The sequence below is a fragment of the Capsicum annuum genome, chromosome 5 (assembly GCF_002878395.1).
Source record: "Capsicum annuum cultivar UCD-10X-F1 chromosome 5, UCD10Xv1.1, whole genome shotgun sequence".
Classification (NCBI taxonomy): domain Eukaryota; kingdom Viridiplantae; phylum Streptophyta; class Magnoliopsida; order Solanales; family Solanaceae; genus Capsicum; species Capsicum annuum.
Window position 1 is genome coordinate 213,741,069 of NC_061115.1, and position 8,370 is coordinate 213,749,438.

The 8,370-nt window shown below is 30.8% G+C and overlaps 1 long non-coding RNA gene across 1 annotated transcript; it reads right to left on the bottom strand.

The window, feature by feature from the left end:
• Nucleotides 1-974: 974 nt before the first annotated feature.
• LOC124898773 lies at nucleotides 975-4,047 on the bottom strand. The gene is made up of 2 exons (XR_007055548.1): nucleotides 3,241-4,047; nucleotides 975-1,198 (listed from the first exon to the last, which is right to left on the bottom strand). It is a non-coding gene; the product is annotated as an uncharacterized LOC124898773 (long non-coding RNA).
• Nucleotides 4,048-8,370: the final 4,323 nt, after the last annotated feature.

Consider the following 8,370-nt stretch of genomic DNA (forward strand, 5'->3'; position numbering starts at 1 on the left):
ACTTACATATATAGTTCAATTTTTTTATACTGTTAGTGTTAGTGTATATATTATAACTTAATTGCAGGTATTTCCAAATGGCAAACTGCACTGTCCCACTCATCAAGTGATAGTGGGAAATCAAGAGAGGTATTCTATAGGTTTTATCAATATTCCTAAAGAAGGACACATCATAAAAGTCCCAGAAGAACTTGTTGATGAAGATCATCCTTTGCTTTACAAGCCCTTTGATGGTTCCAAATTTCTTCCATTTACTATCGCAGAGGCCAGACGTGGCAATGTTGTTACTCTTGAGAGCTACTGTAGTATCACAGCCAACACTCCCAACTTGATTTGACACTGAGAGTTGATTGTGTGGGCCCCTCTACTAGTTAATCCCGCCCTTCCATCTTGTACTCAGGAGTGTGCATCAATCGGTTCTGTTCGATTTTACATATTATCGGTTCAGTTTATCAATTTTTAAGTATGCTAAACCACTAACCAAACCAATAAGATATATTTTATCGATTTTCGGTTTATCATATTCTAATCCTTAACTGTTCAGTTTTCGATTTAATCGATAAGAAAATATTTATAAAATAAAAATAGTAGTAAATTAACATGAAAAAAATCGAATCTTAGTTGCAACAAAAAATTCTACATGATGTGTTTTAATTTACAAGAATCTTCATGTTTAAACTAAATGTTGTTAGGAGAAATTAAGAGTTTGTATAATTGAAATAATAAGTTTGTTAATTTGTAGAAATTAAAGAGAAATTAAGAGAAATATATAATAAGTCATATATTTCTGTCGAGGTTCCGGTCTGCGGCTCTGTCATTACATCAAAAATGAAAATTACAAGTTAAAACATAAATGAAATTACAAAAACCTATCTATGCAGCTTTTTTTGAAGTCTTGACTTGAGTTTCATCACCCTATTCTTCAGGCGGGCTCCTGATTTGCAATTTCTTCAATGTTGGCTACTTCGAGTTTCTTCAACCTATTCTCCAGGTGGGCTCCTGACTTACTATTTTTCAATCTGTTGACTTTCAACTTATTTGCCCTGCTCTTCAAGCGGGATCCTGACTTTATGTTTCATCAACTTTCGATTTCATCACCCTGTTCTTCAGGCGGACTCCTAACCTTCAATTTTATCACCCTGTTCTTCAGGCGGGCTCCTGACTTTCAATCTCACCGCCCTATTCTTCAGGCGGGCTCCTGAAACCAAAATCAAAACTAGAACGAAAATTAATCAAAAATCAAAACTAGAACTAAAACTATCCCACACAAAGATTATCATAAGGCAGTATGTAATCTTTGAAAGCGTGGTCCCATTTTTCAGGAGGGACCTGAACAGAAAGTAAAATCCCATTTTTCAGGAAGGTCCTGAACAGAAAGTAAAATCCCATTTTTCAGGAGGGTCCTGAACATAAAGTGAAATTTCATTTTTCAGGAGGGTCCTGAACAGAAGGTAAAATCTCATTTTTCAGGAGGGTCCTGAACATAAAGCGAAATCTCATTTTTCGGGAAGGTCCTGAACAGAAGATAAAATTCCATTTTTCAGGAGGGTCCTGAACATAAAGTAAAATCTTATTTTTCGGGAAGGTCTTGAACAGAAAGTAAAATCTCATTTTTCAGGAGGGTCCTGAACATAAAGTAAAATTCCATTTTTCAGGAAGGTCCTGAACAGAAAGTAAAATTCCATTTTTCAGGAGGATCCTGAACAGAAAGTGAAATCCCATTTTTCAGGAGGTTCCTGAACATAAAGTAAAATCCAATTTTTCAGGAGGGTCTTGAACAAAAAGTAAAATTCCATTTTTCAGGAGGGTCTTGAACATAAAGTGAAATCCCATTTTTTAGGAGGGACATTAACATAAAGTAAAATCTCATTTTTAGGAGGATACTGAACATAAATTGAAATCCCATTTTTTCAGGAGGGTCCTAAGCAGAAGATAAAATCCCATTTTTCAGGAGGGTCCTGAACAGAAAGTAAAATCCCATTTTTCAGGAGGGTCCTAAACATAAAGTGAAATCGCATTTTTCAGGAGGGTCATGAACATAAAGTGAAATCCCATTTTTCAGGAGTGTTCTGAACAGTAGGTAAAATCCCATTTTTCAGGAGGGTCCTGAACAAAAGGTAAAATCCCATTTTTCAGGAGGGTCCTGAACATAAAGTAAAATCCCATTTTTCTGGAGGGTCCTAAAAATAAAGTGAAATCCAATTTTTCAGGAGGGTCCTGAACAGAAAGTAAAATCTCATTTTTCAGGAGGGTTGTCACACCCCATTTTTAACTCCGAAAATATTTGTTTTAAGGTTTGGAAGGGTTTTAAAAGTGACAAAGTGAAGATTTGTTTTGAAAAAGGATTATTTACATTTTTTATTCAGAGTCGTCACTTGACATAATTTGATGTGCCAAGTCACCTTTAAAAGATCCTTTTCAAAACAGTTTGACTTTAAAAACTGATCTGCCAACAGAGTTTCCGATTAAGAAATTCTGTTGATCGAGGGGAAGGTGTTAGGCCCCCCTTGATCCCGTGGTTCGACCACAGTCGCTTGGTGAGGTGTATCAGCTAATTTGACATTACAAATGTATAAATCACACGAAACACATAAAACAATCAAACACATGAAACAAAACAAATCCAAAATATAGTGTTTAGTCCAATTATACAGTCCAAAATAAAAAATACGAAAAATAAATCTTACTCTAACCTACACTAATCCTAACTACGCTCCCATGCTTTACCCGAGGCCTCGGTCCTTCATCGGGAATGTCCTCCGAATACAAGATACCTCAGGGCATTCCCAAGTGAATAAATACATCAGACTTTGGGGCATTCCCCGATAAAATGAATACATTTTCTCAATTTTAAGCGTTTGAAATAGAAAGAACCATTCAACAAATATTCACACATTCAACAAGTCACCAATCCTAAAATCTGCCTACCCGAACCTACATTTGCCTATCCATTTCAACACATCATAATTGTATCACGTTCCATATCAACAATAAATCAAAAGTAATGAATATTCATTTTTTTATCAATCCCCAACGTCCGACCCCAAATCAATGATTTTTATATTTTATCTATTAGCCAATAAATTTCACCTAATTCAACGTGTACATCAATTCGAACAACTAATTCAACAACATCAAACCTCATATTCAATCAGCCAAACAAACATAAACCACCGCGTAATTCACCAACATATTTGCAAAATCAAAATGAGATATTGAGATAAAGAGTAAAAATCGAACCTCAATCGATCTTTGAGTATGCTGAATTACAGGTCAAAGGATGGAGCTTCGCCACCGGACCTCGACCGAAGAACCTCAACGGCGAACAACAACTCATCAAACTTCGATCGGACCTCTGTTTGAATCAACAACCAACATAGAAACCAAATTTCGACTTCAAAGTAAACCCAACTTGGTGATTCAAAATAGAACCCGAAAGACCGATGCTCAACTGAAATTTGTGGACTGTTTTGACCATGAATTTCGCTACTTTTTAAAGATCCGGTGAGCTTCACCGAAGGATTTGACAGAGACGGGAATGGAAAAGAATGGGTCGGGTATTTGAATCGATATGGTGTGGGTTTGATCGGTTTTTGGAGTGGTGGAAGAGCTGGTGGGAATGGGTCTGGTCGACGACTGAGTTCGGCAGTGGATGGACGATTCTAGCGAACAAATCGCCGAAAAAAAAACTCAACACCCAGTCAGCTTCTGTTCAACCCCTCTCCAATCGACTCTCTATTATCTTATGTCTAATTCTCATTTTCCCTCTTCCTTCGCTACTAATTCTCTTTTTGTACCACTGTATGTGTGGTGTTTTAGTGTGTGAATGGAAATTTTTGATGGTGTCTGTGAGTATGGTTGTTACTGTGTGTATTGGAGTCTTGCTGTGATGGTATAAGGTAGAGAAGATGATGTTGATTATGTTCCCCTTGGTATATGCGACGTTATATATTGTTAAAGAAAAATTACGTGGGCCCACTCTTTTTGAGGTGTGTAATTGGAAAAATGGCCAGCAAAATATGTCAATAAACAAACAAAAAATAAAGGTAGATAAAGGGAGGAGGGTCACATCGGGTAGGAGTGAGGTGGGGTAGGATAGTGATGTGTTGTCCACTTTTAACAGGGAAGGTTGTTAATTTGTTATCAATTGGGATTATGTGGGAATTTTGGGATAAGATTTGTTTAGAGTTGGTTTTGATTTTTTGTTATTTGTGAAGGGATAATTACATGGTTGAGGGTACATGGTAGGATAAGATAAAATGAGTAAAAGTGATATCGGGGAGGGACAAAATTAAGTGTCTACGTCATGCCGCTTTTTGGATGTAAATACAGAGTGTTTTCAAACCAAAAAAAGTAGACAATGAGACCAAATTTTGACCGGATCATTATTCAAGGAAAGAAATGGAAGAAAGAAGGACAACTGGGTCTTAACTTAGGACATCCAACCTACCCAAGTTATGAGGGAATCAAGTCTCAAGTATCTCAAAGGGTTGGAAGGAGGGAATCTATACCGAGTTGGAGAGTCGAGTGAGGCCCACATAATAGCAGTCATCGCATGAGAACATGGTACTTCATCCATTTGAAATTCTCCACAACTGCACATAACATTCATAACATACTTCATATAATCTGATGGTTGATTACTTTTTTAAAAATAAACACAAAAAATACATAAGACATACGAATATTATACAATGAAATCTACTAATCCTTTGTAGTTTGTACTTGTATCATACATAATTCTGTCAATACCAAAGTCCCTAGATATACCGGTTTCAACAACAATTATATAATTCTTGCTTTGTTCATGCAACCCATAAATATACAATAACAAATATAACAAACTTCAAGATTTTATCAACAACGGATGTAAGAAAGAACATAAAGAAAAATATTTAATTCTTTAAATAAATTTGATATCAAAATATCAATTTGCTAAACAATGTAAAATACCTGACGACTTTCATTTCTCTCCATGACGTATCATGATTGAATGCAAATAATCAAAATTCATATTTTAATAACACAACAATAACTTATGTTTGATTTAAAAAAAAAGTCCAAAAATTGCATAAAACAAAAAATATAATCTGAAACTAGTATACTGGAACAATAAAATCGTGCGCAAAAAAATATGAAAGTGTATAAAGATGGAAACTCTTAATTGAGACATTAAAATAGGAGAAAAAATAATGGTTAGAGGGATTTGGGGATGGGATTAATATCAATTATTAAAGTTAACTACATTTAAGGAAGGAATATTCTAGAGTAGTTATATTAAATTTTTATTTTTCATTTCTATAATTATTTTGATATACCTTTTTTAAAAAATGACAAAAATATTTTTAAGTATTTTTTTAAAATGAAAGTTGCTATAACTTGAAAACTAAAAAGAGTTGCTAGAACTTGTAATAAACAATCTAATAAGTTTATTTAGTTAATTTTTCCTATTACTTTATTCAATTTTTGACTTACAATTTAAGAAGAAAAAATAATTTGAAAAACAATAAGTTGATTTCGATCATTATAAATTAACGTCCATGTTTATTTAATCAAAATTTATACTATAAATTATTTATGCCTTGATACTTTCACATTTGTTTCTTCATGTCATTGCTTTGCAATTATGATATTATTCCTTCACTCCCATTTTTTTTTACTATGTGTGATAAAGAAAATAAAATCTGCTCCTTTAATAGGTGAAAGTGAGAACTGTTAATGTGCTTAATTTACAGCATAGGTTTTATGAGAAGACAATATCATATAAAGGCCGAGACAAGTCAATAGTGCATCCAAGCATCATTTAATTTTTGTCGAATTACGAGGATTACAATAGAATTATTGTAATGGATGTTCAAAGAGTTGTGTGAGTTAAGGATTAAGAGTTTAATCCTAGGATTTTAAGAGTTTGTAATTTTAACGTTTTCTTGATTTTAATGAATTGATTGATAATTAAATCCTACGATGTTGGTTATGAATTTTTTCTCCCTTGATTAAGGAAATTTTCACGTGACATTGTGTGTTTTTTACTTTACATTGTTCTTATCATCAGTCCCTTGATTAGGTCATCGACTATTGCAGCTATATAGTTGAGAAAGAGTAAAAAATTGTAGCTTGAACCCTTGCGAGTGTCGGTCAAAGATTGAAAGAACCTTTAAATTTTAAAAACTCTAATATAATAATATCAATCATTTTTTTAAACTTAAAACCTTTTTAAAAACTTACAATTTAAATATATTTTAATTAATATTTATGTGACATACATCTAAATATAATTTCATTAATAACAATTTACATATATTTTAATTAATAGTTATGTGACATATATTTAAATATAATTTCGTTAATATTTATATAACGTTTAAAATTCAATACTCATTAATTGATAAAAAAATATACATGCAACACTTATATCAAGAGATTATTAAGGAGAAGGTAAAAGAAAATCAAGAATTAATTAAAGAAAAAAAGAGTTGATTTGGATTATTTCTACTATATACTAGGTCTGATATGGTACGTGTCAAGACGAGCCCAATGCGAAGAATATTTTTAGATTAACTATTGTGATTTATATACTTTTTACGTAATTTTTTAAATAATATATATTACACTTTCTGTCTAATTTTGTGTGGTATTGATACAATTTTGATAGTTAGCTAAATTTTTTATATATTTTTAAAAAGTATTTAAATTATTCATTATTGTGATTTATAGTATTTTTTTCTTCTATCTCAATTGATGTGGCAGTGATAAAATTTAGAGAGTCAACTAATTTTTTTTACGTCCTTTTAAATATTTTATGTTACTAATTATTAAGATTTATAATACTTTTACATAATTCTCAAATATATAACAGATTAAAAAGGAAACTAAAATAAAGAAATATAAAAGAAAATATCTGAGTGGACAACACAAACAATCATGTTTATATGTTATCTGTTTATCATTCTTTATAAGTGAGGTAATAAATCAAAAATGTCAATTTAAGTGGCACAATGCTTAGATGGCCATAATAATTAATTAGATGTGATATAGTAAAATCACGATTGACGCAGCCAAGCAAACATGCTTTAAATGACCTATAACAACTAATTATAAGTGATATAACAAAATTACTACAAAAAGTATTTGTGAAACAAATTTAAGTGAGCCTCATATAAGACATCAAATTAATTTAAAACATCAAGAGTTAAGTTATTATTTTATGTCTATATTACCCTTTTATTAAATATTATTAATTTTTTAATAGTAGATGACTTATAATTAATTAGGGAAGATATTAGTAAAAAGTGATATAGCAAAATTACTATTAAAATATTTGTGAAAAAATATTTAAATAAGCCTCATATAAGATGTCAAGTTAATTTAAAACATCAAGAACTCATTTATCATTTTATGTCTATATTACCTTTTTTTATTAAATATTATTAATTTTTTAATACTTAGATGACTTATAATAATTAATTTGGGAGAGATATTTAGTAAAAAGAGATATGTGGAAAAAATTTAAGTGGGTACATATAGGACATAAGTATTTGAAACATCAAGAGTTAATTTATCATTTTATATCTATTTTTCCTATTTTATTAAATATTATTAGTTTTTTAATAATTAGATGACTTATAATAATTAATTAGTGGTGATATTTAATAAAATTATGATTGAAGCAGTTAAAACAGACATATTATAAATGTCTATTTTATTTTTTGTATTAAATAGTATTAAAGGAGAAATTAACTACACGTGTCTTCAATTTCGGACAACAATTCAATTGTCACACAAAGCAACTCCTTTTATATGAGTGTTAATAAATGAAAAAGAATTTGATTCTTTGGAATCCTATATGATTGGTATCATTAGAACAAAAGAGGGCTTTTGTATTATTCGCGGTAATAATTCAATCACCACACAAAATAGCTCCTTTTATCGAAATATTAATAAATTGTTATAAGATCTAGTTGATATCTATTAGGATTTGAAATATCTGTCCTTTAGTCAGAAACTAGGAGTATTTTTCCCTATAAATAGAAAAGTTTTGTTCATTGTATTATAAATCTGATAATTTCTCATCCTCACGAGAAATAAAGAAGTCTCTTCTCTCTCTATTTATTCTTGTTATTTTTATTTTATATTTCATAACACGTTATCAGTACGAGACTCTGCCAAACAAGGTGAGATTATAAATCTAAAGGATTTCAAGGTTAGTAATTCCTTATGTTATTTGTCTTTTGCTGCTAATGATATAATTATTGTTGGATTTGAGAAAAAATAATTGGTTTAAAACCATTTATTATATAATTTGTTCATGAAGAACAACATTGTTAAAAAGTATGATGATGGATTCAAGTCTTATCTCATTAAAAGGGTAAG